Source organism: Schistocerca nitens, chromosome 1 (genome assembly GCF_023898315.1).
Source record: "Schistocerca nitens isolate TAMUIC-IGC-003100 chromosome 1, iqSchNite1.1, whole genome shotgun sequence".
In the NCBI taxonomy this organism is placed as follows: domain Eukaryota; kingdom Metazoa; phylum Arthropoda; class Insecta; order Orthoptera; family Acrididae; genus Schistocerca; species Schistocerca nitens.
In genome coordinates this window covers 1120675403-1120693366 of record NC_064614.1, presented here as the reverse complement: position 1 = coordinate 1120693366, position 17964 = coordinate 1120675403, and the positions used below count along the sequence as shown (strand labels likewise).

The window sequence follows — 17964 nt, the reverse complement described above, 5'->3', positions numbered from 1 at the left end:
TTTTTTTTTTTTTTTTTGAATATTTTGAATAACGTGCATGCACACTGTAGCGAGGCTCGTAAACGAATGACATCGCCAAGCATGACATTATACTACAAAATGCATACAAACCACTGTTGTGCCTATGCATTCAGAAAACCTCTGAGGCCAGTAGAATACTTGTCATAGGTTGTAGAACATCCCTTTCATTCAGTGTACTGTCATGTGTTAGATGCTGCTCGAGATAGCTCCGCTCCTTGCAGGAAGGTTAAAAAAATGAATGCCTTCTGTGAGGTTCGAACTCACGACCCCTGGTTTACGAGACCAGTGCTCTACCACTTTTTTTTTTTTTTATTTTAAGCAAGACTTACTAACATGCATCTGCTACCATCTGTACCCGAAACCTTCGTAATCGCCTTCACGCGTCGGACCAGAGTGTCAATTGCTCACATCAAATAAGAAATTCATTTGATACTGACGGCGAGCTTTTTGCGCTGACTCAGCCACTGACGTGCGATCAGTTTGGACAAAACGCTAGGGCTCGTCCGGGATTTGAACCCGGGACCTCCTGCACCCTAAGCAGGAATCATACCCCTTTTTTTTTGTTTTTTGTTTTTTTTTTTATTTTAATATAATACTAGACCAGCGCTCTGCCACTTTTTTTTTTCTTCCTTGTTCTCTTCGATTTACCTCTTGTTTCTGTTTCTTAGTTTATTGTTTTCATTGTGGAAAAGTTAGAGGTGACAGCGAGATTCAGGCCTGCGGAAGCAAAGTGGGCAGGGGTCGAAGTCTGAGGCCTGGCCACGATGACTCCACCGTCCTGTTTCCGAATGTCACCTGGACAAGGGCGTCGTACTATCCCCTACTGTCTTGGTTCTTGGTCTCTCGTCCGTTTTTCTTGTGCGCCCTAAAGGTCCACGAAAACCTCAGTCCTGGTATAGAGAAGAAACATACATAAAAGCGGCAAATCCAGAAACAGTGTAAAAGAAAACGGCTCACACAGGTGACCTTAGCCAACACCCTCTCTTTCAAATGTCAGGCTAAGCATATTTGCAAAATCATCACGGAGGCCTGGCAATCGCAAGCGCTGCCAGTAAGCAGTAAGCATGTACTGCCGAAACGCTAGGTGTCCATCCTCTTCATGACAACTGTTGACAAAATGTACGAAATGGCCAATCAACCACATGACGGTATTGAGCTTCGTTCGCGGAAAAAAGGAAGAATCGGGCCGGACGATGATGTCAATAGTATAAGCGGCTTCAGCAGACCTAGTGACAAAAGCAAGTTGTTTCCTGAGCCAACGCCAATTAGCAAGGTGCCCACAGCAGGTGAATCGATGCTCAAGGGTATCCAGGTGACCACACCGAGTACAGTTGTCCGTGTCAGAAAGACCAATACGGTGCAGACGTACATTGGTGGGGACCAAATTATTAATTACCCTATACCATGTGGACGCCACAGCCATCGAGTGGATCGGCAGACTAACATTCTTCCAGACGTTCCTCCAGGACACGGATGGAGACGCCAGTTCTATTGGATTGGGACCGGCCAGCCCCTCCCAGCGGGCAAACAAGCCCTTGGTCGTTGGCACCGGTCGTCGCAAGAAGACGTCACCGAGGTAACTCACCGCAATGTAAAATTCCCGGATGTGTTTCAACTGAAAGTTGAGGCGACCGACATCGACAGGTGGAGCAAGGCTCTCCGGACGCACAACAGTAAAAAGCCTGGATGTAATTGAAGTCACCTCTTGCGTAACAATTAGAGTCGTACGGCGGACGTACAAAGCAGACGCCTTGCGAGTAATGTCAGAGAGGCCCAAGCCTCCGGAAATACGCGGTTTCGTCATAACCTCGTAACGTAACTTGAATAGATGGCCCTTCCATATAAACCTGCTAGACAATTGGCGCAACCTTTTCGCCACCATCATGGGAAGTGGGAACAGCTGAGCAACATAATAAGCTTTACATAGAACGTAGGTGTCTAAGATTCTGACTTTTTGCAAAATGGTAGCAGAACGCTGCTCATGGACCATCAGAGCCCCCTGTATCTTCTCGGTGACAGATTTCCAATTAAGAGCCGCCATTTTTAGAGGACATCGATCAATGATAATCCCCAAGGACGTATGGCGATCGACAAAAGTGGCCCAAGGGACATCAGCATCGCGAAATCCCCGAATATCAAGGAACTTACATTTACCCTGATTGAGCCGCGCTCCAGAGACACGACAGTAAGCATCAACTGCCCCTTTCAACAACGGGATATCATCACGTTGACGGAGGAGAACAACGACATCATCCGCATATGCCTTAACAGTGAGCTTCCCACCAGAGAGGGTCATACCATGAAGCTTGAGAACAATAGTCCGAAGCAGCGGTTCCAGGGACAATACGAATAAAGACATAGAGAGCGGACTACCCTGAGGCACCCCGCGGCGGATAGCAATGGGCGGCGTCAGCTGCCCATTGACTGACACCCGAGCAGTGATTCCCCTATACAAATTGCCAAGAACACCACGTGATGAAGCGTTAAAACCTATTGTACCTAAAACACGATCTAAAAACACATGACTGACGTGATCAAAAGCCTTATAAAAATCAAGGAAAGCAAAGGCACCATGTACGTTTGTAACCGCCGCAACCGAGATAACATCCCGATATTCGGCTACTGGGGTCAGAATAGATCTATCATGAAAACAACATTGATGTGCACCAATCACACCCCGAAGCAGGGAAGACAACCGGCTATTGAGCGCTCTAGCAGCTGTCTTGTAGTCAAAGTTCAGCAATGTGAGCGGACGAAGATTGGCAGCAGATAAACGACCAGAGGACTTCGGAATTAAAACAATTTTCCCTACTTTAAAATCGGCAGGCACATCCATCCCCCTGACAATCTCATTTAAAATCTGCGTAAAAATGCCACCCAAAAGAGGCCAAAAACGGAGATAAAATTCTTTAGGCAGGCCGTCTGGACCCGGCGATTTACTGGACGGAGAGCGAGCAATAAAATCGAAAACATCATCTACCTGGAACTCCCGGAGAAATTCGCCGTTCGCGTCAGGCGCGATCGTCGCAGTTAGATCCCCAAGGACATCATCCGAAAGAGACTCACCAGAATCATCGGCAGAATAGAGACTAGCGTAATACTGTTGGAGAGCACGAACCATTTCCTCCTGTGCAATAAGCTGCCGTCCATCATCCACCGTAAGAGAAGAGATGAAGGAGCGACGACGACGAGTCTGATGCCGTAGCAGGTGGTACAAGGATGTCAGTTCACCTTCAACAAGAGAGTGAGGTTTCGACTTAACTCGCAGACCATCCATCTGCCGTCGTTTAAGGCTTAAGAGCTTGGCTTTAATACGACGAACATCATGGATCCGCAGAGGAGAGGTACCCGCCGCGTCATACAGTTCACGCAGGACAGAGTAGTAATATTCATACGTGTTCTTAAAATCACGCGCCCTTGCAGCACAGTAAAAAATCAAAGTCTGACGAATCTTGGGCTTGGCAAACGCAGTCCACCATACCAGCAAGGAGGGGTAACGCGGGACAGAGCGAAGACATCGCTCCCACACGGCACTTATAACATCATCTATAGCACTGTCGGCAAGGTGGGAAACATTTAACATCCACTGGGAACGATATAGTTTGTCAGGTTGGTGACTAAGATTTACAGTTGCAGTAAAAGCACAATGGTCAGAAAAACTAGTAGGAATAACGTCGACAGAAAGAAGTTTATCACATAAGAAATCAGAGAAGTAGAATCTGTCGAGTCTGCTGCATGAGGACGCGGTAAAAAACGTATATTTCACCAGGGTGGGATATTTGTGTTCCCAAACGTCACGCAGATGCATCGTACGAACTAAGTCATGTAAATCGCGGCAATAATTAAAATTGGGAGACTGGTCTTCAGGGCGTAAAACACAATTAAAATCGCCTCCGAGCAGGAGACTCCGAGGACTCTGGCGCAAAAGATAAATAAGCTCTTCCTTATAAAAGCGCGATCGAGTCACAGTGTGACCCGAACCAGAGGGGGCATACAAAACAACGAGGCGGAGATCAAAAAGACGACAACCAATCCCACGGCCAGAGTCAAGGAATTCAATGTCAGTAATAGGAATGCCCTCTCGAAAGAAAAGAGCAGTTCCTGTTGAATATTCCGGCGCGACATTAAAAACAGTTTGAAATCCAGGTAGAGAGAGATCAGAAAACAACACTTCCTGCAAAAACACTACGTCCGCACAGGCGTCGTAAATAAACTGCCGCAAAGAGGCAATGCGAACGTCGGACTCAATACGGTTAACATTTAAGGTAAGAAAGGTGTATGCTTGAACCATAGAGAGAAAAGCGAGAGAGGAAATCACCTACAGCGACGCACCAACGTCACAGTCCATAGCAGGGGAGACGGAGGCATCCGAGGGAGGGGGACTGCTACCCCGTTCCGCGGATCCCTTACGCTTCGGTTTTTTACGAACAGCATTAACGTTCGGCTGAACGCGTAACTTGCGTCGGCTGACGGGCAAGGAAGCTTCAGCCGCCGGTGACGTAGGAGGGTCAAGTTCTGTATCCGACACCACCCGCGCCGGTCCACATGCGGGATCCGGGGTCGCGGGGGAAACATCCGACAAAACGGAATGGTCAACACCGACACTAGCATCCGGCAAACATGGACTGCACGGAGGCGAAACGTGAGCAGGAAGGTCCGAGGACGCAAAGTTGGAAGGAAGCGGAGCAGCACCGCTGGCAGAGGTATGGGGCAGCGAAGCAGGAAGTTGTCGCGGCTCCACTTGTTGTGACAACGAAGTCGGTTCGGAAGACGGCGCCAACAGGCCCGACCGACAATCCGACTCGAGAGAAGCTGCGTCGGAGGCCGGAGGGGGGCCAGCAGCCGCCACCGGAACCGCTACCTCAGGAGGGCAGGGAGCAGCTACAGTACACAGTGGCTCGGAGGATGCCGGTCGCTCGGACTGGGGCATCTCAGGGAGATCCTCATCCGTACTATTTCCATCTTGTGGGCGACGCCTCTTATTATTCAAAAGTGGCACACCCACCTGAGGGACAGACGGAACAACATCAGATTTAGCACGCAAAGGAGGAAATTCTGTGTCAGGGGTGCGCAAAACCTGTGGCGGGGCGCTACTACCAGTGGACTGTGCTACACCAAGAGCAGAACCACCTGCAACGAGGTCGGCGACCGTTAACTTGCGACGCTGTTCGAGAGAATTTTTTAAAACAAATACCCTCCGCGGACAGTCGGTACGCACGTGACCACTTTCATTGCACAAAAAACAGGTGCCAACCTGACCACTATATGTTACATGGACACGATATCCACCGATCTGCAGGTGAGATGGAATATTCTGCTTAACGTGCATTTCGACTGAACGAATACCACTGTAACATTGCAGGCGATGTTGGCTTGACCAGCGTTCAAGGCGAATGCTCTTTACATCACCATACTTTTGTAGCCCCTCCTTAAGATAGACATTATCCACCTCCGGTGGAAGGTTGTAAACACGAACACTGGTGTACGTAATGGAAGCATTGGAAAGCAGCACGGTACTTACAGAATTATCCCGATGCCGAAAGAGAACTTGATGACCATATTTAGAAAGAATTTTATCAACCTGAAGTGGGTCCATAAACTTAACAAAGAAAACATACAGTTCGGTATCAAAATAAGCAGTGTGCACCTGATCCGAATGAACACCAAAGCTATCGACCAACCAGTCATGGATCTCAAGGGAACTAGGTTGCACATGGCGGGCTGACTTGTCAAAACTAAAACTAACTGTAGCCTGACGAGGAATAACCTGAGACGACATTTTCAAACTATGCGGTCGAAACCGCTACACAAAACACACTGAAAGAAGGACAGAAAGTAACACAAGGTACGAAACAACGACGGAGAAACACTCACAGACGTTGCAACACAACACGTAAACAAAAACGATAGTCCACTATACGTAACGCTACGGCGGAGCGGAAGACTAGGCACGTCCACACTGCACGGCGTCTAAAGCGGAACTGTTCTTTGCGTTTGTCACAGCCGTCGAGAAAAATACACTTCAGAGCTTAGAAAATGCGTACAAAGATTTACTCTGCCACAACAATTCGCAACCACTGAGGTCCACAGCGATGACTGACGGGGTGCTGCCGTCTTTCATCTATCATCATCTGTGATCTTGGCTCAGGCCCGAAAAGACTCGCTATTTTGAAATTTTCGGTTCAAAGTATTACATTGGCCCATTTAAAATTGTGCTGCCCCCTGTGAGAATCGAACTCACGACCCCTGGTTTACAAGACCAGTGCTCTGCCCCTGAGCTAAGGAGGCTGTTGCAGCGTACACTTCTTTGCGTTTATCACAGCCGTCGAGAAAAATACACTTCAGAGCTTAGAAAATGCGTACGAAGATTTACTCTGCCACAACAATTAGCAACCACTGAGGTCCACAGCGATGACTGACGGGGTGCTGCCGTCTTTCATCTATCATCATCTGTGATCTTGGCTCAGGCCCGAAAAGACTCGCTATTTGGAAATTTTCGGTTCAAAGTATTACATTGGCCCATTTAAAATTGTGCTGCCCCCTGTGAGAATCGAACTCACGACCCCTGGTTTACAAGACCAGTGCTCTGCCCCTGAGCTAAGGAGGCTGTTGCAGTGTACACTTCTTTGCGTTTATCACAGCCGTCGAGAAAAATACACTTCAGAGCCTAGAAAATGCGTACAAAGATTTACTCTGCCACAACAATTCGCAACCACTGAGGTCCATAGCGATGACTGACGGGGTGCTGCCGTCTTTCATCTATCATCATCTGTGATCTTGGCTCAGGCCCGAAAAGACTCGCTATTTTGAAATTTTCGGTTCAAAGTATTACATTGGCCCATTTAAAATTGTGCTGCCCCCTTGAGAATCGAACTCACGACCCCTGGTTTACAAGACCAGTGCTCTGCCCCTGAGCTAACGAGGCTGTTGCAATGTACACTTCTTTGCGTTTATCACAGCCGTCGAGAAAAATACACTTCAGAGCTTAGAAAATGCGTACAAAGATTTACTCTGCCACAACAATTCGCAACCACTGAGGTCCACAGCGATGACTGACGGGGTGCTGCCGTCTTTCATCTATCATCATCTGTGATCTTGGCTCAGGCCCGAAAAGACTCGCTATTTTGAAATTTTCGGTTCAAAGTATTACATTGGCCCATTTAAAATTGTGCTGCCCCCTGTGAGAATCGAACTCACGACCCCTGGTTTACAAGACCAGTGCTCTGCCCCTTTTTTTTTTTTTTTTTTTTTTTCGGGCCTCCATCCACCCCTTATAGCCCGTCCTTCTGCTCGCCATTAATTCACCTTCGTCGGTGTGGCATCAAAGGCCTTTGATTTAAGGAAAATGAAAACGATGTGGATTACATGCGTCCTTTACGATACAAGCATCCATATTAAGGAAATAGTAACTGAAATTTATGGCGGCTCCAGTGCCTTGTGGTAACAGAAAACGTCAAAGAAGTTAAAAGAAAAGTGAAAATCCATTGCTTCTAAAATTAAAAAGCTTATTATTCGCCTTATAGATGGTCCGTCTGATCTTGAGTGAGTAGCTGCTGAATGTTCGTTAACATGAAATTCAATCAATTGATGTGGTAGTCTCTCTTTTTTTTTTTTTTTTTTTTTTTTTTTTTTTTTTTTTTTTTTTTTTTTACGTTACAGTTTTGAGCAGGTAGTTGGCGAAGTTATCCTTATAGTTTTTCGTTTTCATTAGCATATGGTGCTGAGTTGTAAGATAGACACAGAAGTCTTCTTTACTCTTGTCTTCTTTTGTAAATAAGTAATGTACAGTAGCGGCTTTTAACCAGTTTAGTGCGTTCCTTCTCGTCCGTGGGTACGGGGTATCGTCCGGCGTCAGAAAGGCAGCAGGTGTTATATATCTGGGCGATGTTCTACTAATGAGTGCTAACTTGTTCGTGATATATTCCCATATATCTTTTATGTTGTCGCACACAAACCTGTGTTCATCAGTATCCATTAAATTACACGTTGTGCACAAAGGTGATTCTGCGAGGTGTATGTTATGTAGTTTGGAGTTAGTTGCCAATTTTCTGTTAACTGCGAAATACCAAGTGGCTTTCAGTGTTGACGGCAAATACGGACAATGGATGTTCTCCCAGATTACCTTCCAGTCGTAAAAGTTGTATTTTTCTTCAATGTTATTTTTCTTCTTATCTTTCAAGAGTTCCTGGTACACGTGTTTCACTGTCTTCATTTCGTGTTCGGGGAGCCTTGTGTGTACATAACTGTACTCCAGTAAAAACCATTTTAAGTGGTAAAGTCCGTTTGGAATATGTTGCACCGTGATAGGTGGACTGAGGTCGGCCGGAGCTATCTCAGTAAGCAGGTGAGCAGCGAGACTATCAGCTGAGTGTTTCCATTGGTGGAAAGTTGTTGATATATATAAAGCTTGCGCCTTCTTTTCAACATCGACAAGATTTAAGCCACCATTTTCTGTGGCAAGCGTTAAGGTGTCAAACTGAACTTTAAAAATGTGGTGATGGCTGACAAACTGTCCTAATGCTGACATGATTCGTTTTGCAGTGAGTGCAGACATTGGTAAAACTTGAGCGATATAATTGAGTTTCGAGGTGAGGTAGACATTTGCGACCGTTACTTTCTGAATTTCATCTAGTTTCCGTACACTGTGTTCCCGTATGCTGGCACGAATAGTCCGTAGAAGCTTTCGATAGTTGGTCGCAATGGTGTGCCGAATATTACTCTGAAAATCAATTCCAAGGCACTTGAATATCTTCAGCTGACGTAGTTGTCTGTGAGGGTGCGATCCTAGGCCGCGGCCAATATTGAATATTCCGGACTTTGTCCAGTTTAGTTGTGCACCTGACGCGTGCTCATATTGCCTGACTAGCTGTAGTGCCGTCTCCACTTCAGTTCTATTTAGTACAAGGAAACCGACATCGTCTGCATACGCCTTGCACACTACTCGGGATCCATGTATGACGATGCCCTGTAAATTTTGCGTCAGGGTAGCTAACAAAGGCTCAATGGCAATCGCAAAAAGCGCCATGGACATTGGGCAGCCCTGCCTGACGGAACTGGCTATCTCGATTGCTCGGGTAGGCTGGCCATTGATGATGACTCTGGATAAATTAGTCGCTACCATCTGTTTTATAATTGCGACGAACCCAGGTGGAAAACCCATCGCATACATGGTACGAAAGAGATACTGGTGGTTTACCCTGTCAAAAGCTTTGTCGAAGTCCAAAGATATGATGGCACATTTCAGCTTACAGACTTCCGCAATAGAGATTAAATCACGGTAGTCGCACAGAGTCTGTCGAATTTTCCGATCCTTGCCCACGCTGGTCTGGTAAGGACCAATGATACTTGTCATTGTAGATTTAAGCCTTTGGGCCAAAAGTCTCGCAAAGATTTTATAGTCGCTGTTGAGCAGCGTTATCGGTCTTAGATTTTTTACGTTTGCACTGCCTGAGGTTTTTTTAATTAGAACGATTATGCCTTCACAGAAGCTGGTGGGGATCACGTTGTTGTGGTCTAGAAGTTCGTTACAGATGCAAGTGATCTTCGCCTTTATGGTGTTCCAGAATTTTTGATAGAATTCGGCGGGAATTCCGTCAGGTCCGGGGGATTTATTCTTAGCACTTTTCCAGAGTACATATTCCACGTCTTCTTCGGTCGCCACGTCTAATAGCTTTTCCGCGTCCACGAGACTGACTCTGTTGCGCAAATTATTCAAAAGAGCATCCTGCGCTTGCACGTTAACTTCTTTATTTGACATCAAGGTGGTGAAGTAGTTTAGCACCGCCGCTTTAATCTCGTTGTGCGTAGTCAGCGTTGCGCCATCCTCAGCAATTAACTCCGTCAGTATTTTACGGGACCCTTTCTTACTTTCTTGGATCATATGGTAGACTGAGGTGAGTTCTTGGTGTACAGTTGTCTGGACCCGCGACCTGACTTTGTAGCCTTCTAGCTGCGTCCTCCTTAGGGTTAGGATTTTGGCCTGGATTTTCTTAATTCGTTGACAATTCTCGACAGCCGAAGTACCGAGCATATACAGTTCCCGCAGACAATGAAAATAGAAATTGATCGTCCTTTGAAGCCAAAAGCTCTTTTCCCGTGCGTAGTTCATGAAACACCACCTAATTTTAGGTTTGGCGCACCTCAGCCACCAATCAATGGCCGAATTATAAGAGGCAAATCGTTGCTCACATTCTCGCCAGGTATTGAGGAAGGCTTCTTGACACGCCGAGTCTTGTAGATGTGAAACATTTAATTTCCACAGGCCCCTGTATCGACACGTCCGTTGTCGGTCTAGACTTATAGTACAGATGTATGCAGCATGATCTGAGAAAGCCACTGGCCATACTTCTGACTGCAGAATGTTATTCCTCAAAGTGGGTGTGACATAAATTCGATCAAGACGGCTTGCCGAATGGGTCGTGATATGGGTAAACCCAGGTGCTGCCCCATGCTTGAGCTCCCAAGAATCAACTAAGCGCAAGTCTCGTACAATTCGTTCCAGTTCAAGTGATTTGTTAAGATTGGGAGTCTGGTCCTTTGCACTGATGACACAGTTAAAGTCGCCTCCAAAGATGACATTGGTGTGGCGGACGCCAAAGAGAGGAACTATTTCTTCTTTAAAAAATTCTGCTCTTTGACGTCTATTACTGGAACCGGATGGGGCATAGACATTAATTAGTCTGTTGTTATAAAAAGTGCCCGCAATGCCCCTACTGTTCGGCAGTTTTGTGACGTCGGTAATAATGATACCTTGAGAGGTGGCATGAGCCCCCTCTCATATTTCTATCTTACGATTCTCCTCTCTAGTTGCATGCGGTGGAGGGTTGCTTTTCCTTAACACGCGTACTTCCCACGCAGCGTCTCTCGTCACCCGGGTGGGCCGGTGACAGGCGGGCTCTGTGGAACGGGAGAGAGTTAAGCCGACGTGTGTGAGGCAGTCGAGTGAATGCTTTTCAGACGCCGACATTGTCAAGAGACACGCCCGCTGGGGTGTGAAGTAGCGGCTGGGCTAGAGGTTCCGTTACTTCAGAGAAACTTTGCGAAAACACTTTCTGGCGGGCTACCAGCGAGGCGTGGGAATGACTTGTGTACCCACGCAGTTGTGGCGGGAAAATTCCCGCACTTTCTGCAAAATCAGCACAGAAATTGGCGCCAAGAATCTCCATTGGTGGAATGGTAGTGCTCCGGCAATGGAGTGGAATTTCCGCCGGTTTTCGAGTTGCTGATTGGAACGTAACCACGGCCACTGTCGTGGGGGCGGGAATGTTCGGTGTTCGGCCTGTGCGGGTGCTCTGAGTCGTCGGCAGTCGCCTTTCGGTCGAGGTCGTCGGAGCAACCAGCCCTCGCCTGCGGTACGCCAGATCGTGTTCTGGGAGATAAGAAGACTGTTGGTAATGTACGTCCGCAGCACCGGCAGATAGGGATTTTCCTAGGTGATAATCAGAGCTCAGCAGAGCGCGCCTGTTCATCCTTTTCTGACTTTGTTCAGTTTCGAGTAGCAGCAATTACTATTGGGTTAGCTGTGTGTCTCTCTTGAGATTTGAGTGGAAAGGAATTGGCTCCACATACCACTTCGTCTTAAACCTCACGATCTAAGTTAGGGACAACTTCACCTTTACTGTGTTTGTATGAATCTCCAATTTTAGCCAATTTGATGTTTTATATTTCCTGTGTCTCTTTTACTATTCTGCGTTTAATCTTAATAAATCATATTGTTATTTTGGACAGAACTTTCTTTCTGTTAATCAATAGAGCAACCCTATCATTCCTCACTATGCTAATGAAACCTTTGTTTATTTAACTTATTTATCAAATTAAATTATTGCAGGTGCCAAACTCTCTTCTACTCCACTAGCAGGGTTGATTAGAGTCAGTTCGCGTGTTTGTTTTATCCTTGTGCAACAGCAAAAGTCGGAGTTAGAATAGGGGGGGCTTAGAGCATGATTTACACATGTGGATTCTAGTAGAATTTAGTGATAAATACACTACTAGCCCTGGCACCTCGCATAATATGGCGACCCTTGGCCTCGGATCTTTCCTGTGAATCTCTGATAAACAAACAGGATTCTTAGTAGGAACATTCAATTTTTTTTCTCTCTATTTTTTTTAATGATTAATACCCAAGTTTTTTTTGGTAGTTCCGCGTTTAGTTTTAAGTAGCGGCGCATGACTACAGTTTTTGTTTTCAGTGTATATATTTTTTTGTTCATTGTTTTTTTTTGTGTTTCGCTGATGTGGTGTCTGTACCGCATCGCACTTTGTCGGATTTGTGTGCGGTTTCTGTACCACATCAAATTGTGTTTGTGATTACAGCGTTGGAACAGCGTTGTTGAAATTTTATGTTTATGTGTAAAAAATATATGGAGTAGATTAATTTTATTGTGCATTTTAGATGAATTTGTTTTTATGAATGATAACGAGAAGTAAGGCACGACTATTATCGGGCGAAGCTAAAACAAAAGAGGATAGCATAATGGATAAGGGGCAGTTTACTGACGGGAATAGGTTCGGAGATGAGATGGGCACATTTTTAGCAGGACAGGACGCCAGGGGCATTGATGAGGAAGGTGATTTGGACGCGATCTCAGAGCAGCGTTGCGGCCGTGATTATGATAGCGAAGTAGAGGATGAAACAGAGACAGGCACACAGGTCGAGACGGTAGCAGAAGTTTATAGTCAAACGAACGAGTGCAGACAGAGGCCAGCTCGGTCACGTCAGAGCCCTAGCGCCCAGGTGTCCAGAGTTACATCGCCCATGTTTGAAGAGGATCAAGAAGATGACGTAAACCCAATACTGAGCTTCCTACGATCAATGAAAGAAGAAGCTGACGAACAGCGTAAGAAGCAGGAAGAAGCTGACGAACAGCGTAAGAGGGAGAAGGAAGAAGAGGAGAAACAACGTAAAAAGGAGAAGGAAGAAGAGGAGAAACAACGTAAGAGGGAGAAGGAAGAAGAGGAGAAACAACGTAAAAAGGAGAAGGAAGAAGAGGAGAAACAACGTAAGAAGGAGAAGGAGGAAGAGGAGAAACAACGTAAGAAGGAGAAGGAAGAAGCTGACGAACAGCGTAAGAAGGACACGGAGGCAATAATTTCGCATATAGGGGAAATTCGTGGGGAATTATTAACAATAAAGAAAGAATGTGGAGAAGCAAAACAAATGTCAACGGTAGCACAAAAAGTAGCAGGCCTTGCCAAAACTGCAGCAACAGGGGCAATGAAAGTCGCGGAAGCAACTTCTAAACTCGCAGGGCGCTTGCGACGTACAACACAATCCCACTCAAAATCCCTAGCATTCTTAAAAACTCAAGGTAATATCGCGGTTGCGAACTCCACGAAACGAATGGAAGAAGTAGAGAGTCGGATAGCAAAACTAGAGCAAAACGGGCACACGAGCACTGCGCGTTCGGATACCCATGATGGAGTACACAGAATTGTGTCTCCGAGGAAAAGCCCGCCGTGCTCTAGCCCAGTGACAGAGTGCGGAACTAACAATGCACACGCAGAAACAGCAAGTAATAGCTCCAATAATTATAGCCCACTTAGGAGAGTGAATTCTGAGTGCCACTTCCACTGTGATACAGAGGTTGCACATCACAGTTATCAGCAAGATAGAACAGGACACTCAGCAGACGTGCAAGTATCGGAAACGAGTGACAACACCAGTGCGAGGATCAGACAGGATTTTGATCACAATCACTTCCTGTCGATACTGAAATTCCAGAAGTTCAAAGAAAATGGAGGGTCGATGCATCCGAAGAGCTGGGTGATGCAGTTTACAAATTCATTACCGGCATCATGGCCAACCCAGGCAAAATTAGAATTCATGTGTGGACACATCGAAGGCCAAGCCGCGGAAAAGATGCGGGGTGTGGCAGTGACGTGTCGGACTTATCAGGAATTTGTTGGTGCATTCCTGCGGACCTACTGGTCAAAGGAAACGCAAGATAGGATTAAAGAGGAAATAATATTTTGTCCTGAACTGGAAGTGTCCGGGCATAGGAGCGCAACCAAATTTCTTGATGATTTACTCAAGAAGAATCAATTTTTAGATAGTCCATATAGTAACGGAGAAATCATTAAATTTTGCTTTTCCAAATTGCCAGTTAGGTACCAACAGACACTTGTCGGCAAGTGTGGAGCTGACATAGAAGCATTCAAGATTCTATTGCGCGAACTCGAAGTAGTCTTTGATAAACAAGACGCAAAGGACAGGAAGAAGGGGCAAAGTAACAAATACCACCGGCCAGGAACAGAAGACGACAGCAGATTGCATAATCGCACTGGTCAGTTAGGAAACCAGGGTTACGGAAGTCAAGGTTACGCTATTCAAGGTTATGGAAACCAGAGACACGGAAACCAGAACGTCAGGGAGCAGGGTCAATCTAGACAAGGAATCTGGGATAGAAGGAATAACGAACGGCAAAGCGACCGTAATTGGAGAGAGCGAAACCAAGGACAACGGTGGAACCAGGAGATTGAAACCAGACCCGCAAATCCTAATGCACGTCAGAGGAGGGGGAGCCTAACTAGGGATTGACGCCAGACTAGTGCGAACACAGGCCGCCGGAATTTCGCACGTAATCTCGGACCTGGCCAACTACGGATGATACATTACGAAGATTTATCAGAAATCCTGCTCGAGGAACATAAAGCAACTCCTCGACATGATCGGCAGCCTCTTATCACAGTAGCAATAGCTGAAAAGAGTCTGAATGCGATAATAGATAGTGGAAGCTACATAACAGCAATATCTGAGGCAGCATACAAGAGGTGCTCTCAGGAGATGGACTGGCCTGTCCTATCGGTTAAGAAAACCAAAATAAAAGGGGCATTAGCGGGTAAATGTACGGAGGTCACCCAACAAACAAGACTGGAATTCTCCTGCCAAGGACACAAAATAGAGTCTAACTTCTGGATCGTGCCAAATCTGGCGATCGACATGATAATAGGAACGGACTTCCTAAATGAACATGAAGCGATAGTTGATCTAGGACGAGGTGAAGTGGTTTTGAGGAAAGGGAATCCCGTCCACATTAAGTTCGACGATCAGCTGATCCCAGCTCAACTACCTTCTAACTGTGTTCGGATAAACTATGCGTGTCTGAAAGACAGAAAGGAAGAACAGGACGACGTTGCGGATAGGGGAGAGGACACGGATGAGAATGAAGTCGGAATAATGGGAGAAATAAAGGAGAAAATAGGAGAAAAAGTGGAAGCAATAAAGAATATAAGGGGCGAACACCGCAAAGAACTTCATAAATTACTAGTAGAACATGCGGAGGTCTTCCTTCCCAAGACAGGATCAATAAAGAACTTCCAATATGAATTTCGTGTACGTCCGCACAACCAGTTTCGTGTGCCACCCTATCCAATCCCCTTGGCATATCGACAGAAAGTAGCAGCTGAAATTACGCGAATGCTGAGTGAAGGAATAATAGAACCTACGGCTTCAGCCTATAATAACCCGTTAAGAGTAGTCGAGAAGGCAGATGGTAGTATTCGTTTAGTCTTGGACTCGCGACAAATTAATACCATAATAGAACCCGAAACAGACAGACCGGAACGATTAGAGGAACTATTACAAAACTTCCATGGAATATCAATCTTCTCATCAGTTGATCTAAAATCGAGTTTCTGGCAGATCGAGCTCCATCCAAATTGCAGACAGTACACAGCCTTTTTAGCATTTGGAAGATGTTACCGGTTTCGTCGTCTACCATTTGGTTTGAACGTTTCATCTGCCGCATTCATTCGGGGGCTGGACGGCATACTAAGCGATAATTTGAAACGTCATGTCACCAGCTATGTGGACGATTTGCTGATCGCGGAGAAATCTTGGGGAGAGCACAATGCGGTCCTCGGTGAACTCCTTGCGACATTCAAGGATTACGGAGTGACTATCAATATTGAAAAATCGAATTTTGGGACGTCCTCTGTCAAATTTCTGGGACATATCATCACGGGTGAGGGCATTGCGCCAAATCCCGAAAAGATCGAAGCGATTGAAAAGTTTCCCATCCCTACGACAAAGAAGCAGTTAAGGGGGTTCTTGGGGATCATAAATTTTTACAACCGCTTTATACATGTCAAAACTCAGAGCAGTCCTAGGTTGCATCAACTTACAGGAAAGAAGATTCCTTGGGAATGGGATGAGGCGGCCGAATCCGAATGGAAAGCATTAAAATTCGCATTATTACAAGCACCCATCCTATCACACCCTAATTTAGCAGAAGAGCTTTGCATAGTAACGGACAGTTCATACTCCGGTCTGGGTGTCATGGTGTTCCAAGACTATGTACATGACGGAAACAGGGTGTGGAAGACAATTGCGTTTGCTAGCAGAGTACTAGCCAAGAGTGAGAGGAATTACTCAGTAACCGAGTTAGAGGCGCTGGCTATTGTATGGGCGTTTGAAAAATTCAGATACCTTCTGTTTGGTCGCAAGACGAGGGTCTACACAGACCACAAGGCACTCGAGTTCTTGATGACTGCAAAGCTTAATCACAGGCGGCTCATTAGGTGGGCATCATATCTGCAGCAGTACAACTTTTCGATAGAATATATCCCCGGCAGTCAGAACATTATTGCAGACGCCTTATCACGGTCACCGATCGGATTTGAGCACAACATGGAAGAAGATCTGGAGGAAAATCACTACTGCCTTTTCTATATGCAGAAAGTAGCCTTTGAAAATTTTATTACCTGTAGTATGCAGGACATCAAGAAGGAGCAAGACAAGGACCCTGCCCTAGTGTTATTGAAACAGAAATGGATAGACAGAAGACACGCCACCATCAGGCAGTTCTATCTCTTGCGGAAAGGCATAATTTTCCACCGAAATTATGCCAATGACACTGAATGGGGGGTATGCATCCCTGAACACCTAATAAACAAGGTTATATGGCATACTCACCTCAGCTATGGACACTTCGGACCACGCAAGTGCAATCTCAAGCTAAGGACCATGTGTTACTTTCGAAACATGGAGCGTCGAATTCGGAGGGTACTGTCGGTGTGTAAAGACTGCCAAAAGGCTAAGCACACCACTGTGAGCATGCAGGCACCATTATACCCAATCGTACCGACCAAATTAAGACAATTAGCAGCAACAGATTTGATGGGACCTTTGCCAAGAACAAGAAGAGGATATACTTACGTATTAGTGTTTGTTGAGCTAACGTCCAAATACGTTACCTTTACGCCACTGAAGAGGGCAACAGGACGAACTGTATCACGAGCCCTAATCCGGGATTTCCTACCACAGGTTGGTCATGTGAGTAGAATCATTTCTGATAACGGGCCACAGTTTAAGTCAAAAACATGGAAGGAGACGTTGCGTCGATGTAAAATTGATCCCATTTTTATATCTTCACACCATCCGAGCTCGAATGCTGCAGAACGGGTTATTAAAGAACTCGGAAACTTGTGCCGGTTGTACTGTAACAAACAGCACACGACATGGGACGTTTTCCTTAAAGACTTCCAGGAGGTGATCAATGAGGCACCCCATGGGATAACAAAATTGGCACCCATTACAGTACTGAAAAACCGGATTCCTAAGGACTTGATAACCAAGGTCGTAAACTTCCCACCAAGGGCGCGAACGCAGCACCAAGCCATAGTGGATTTGGCTCTCAAGAGGATACGGGCTGCAGCAGAGGTCAGGAAGAGACGTGCCGACAGGGGAGCTCGTCTACGACACTTCCAAATTGGACAAAAGGTGCTCGTTAAGTCTTTCCGACTTTCGAACAAACAAAAAATGAAATGCCAAAAATTCTATTCTGTTTACAACGGCCCGTACCGTATAAGGAGAGCAGCTCACCACAATGCTTATGAATTGGAGACGCTGAAAGGAAAGAAGTCCATAGGACTCCACCACATCTCTCACATAAAGGAGTTCGTAGAATAGTAGTAGTGTAAGAAGTGTACATAGTAGAATAGGCA

The 17964-nt window shown here is 46.0% G+C and overlaps 2 non-coding genes across 2 annotated transcripts; both read right to left on the bottom strand.

Annotated features, from left to right (window-relative positions):
* Positions 1-6237: 6237 nt before the first annotated feature.
* On the bottom strand, positions 6238-6309 carry Trnat-ugu (transfer RNA threonine (anticodon UGU)). Its single transcript has one exon. It is a non-coding gene; the product is annotated as a tRNA-Thr (tRNA).
* A 247-nt stretch (positions 6310-6556) lies between these two features.
* Trnat-ugu (transfer RNA threonine (anticodon UGU)) lies at positions 6557-6628 on the bottom strand. Its single transcript has one exon. It is a non-coding gene; the product is annotated as a tRNA-Thr (tRNA).
* Between the last annotated feature and the right edge of the window lie 11336 nt (positions 6629-17964).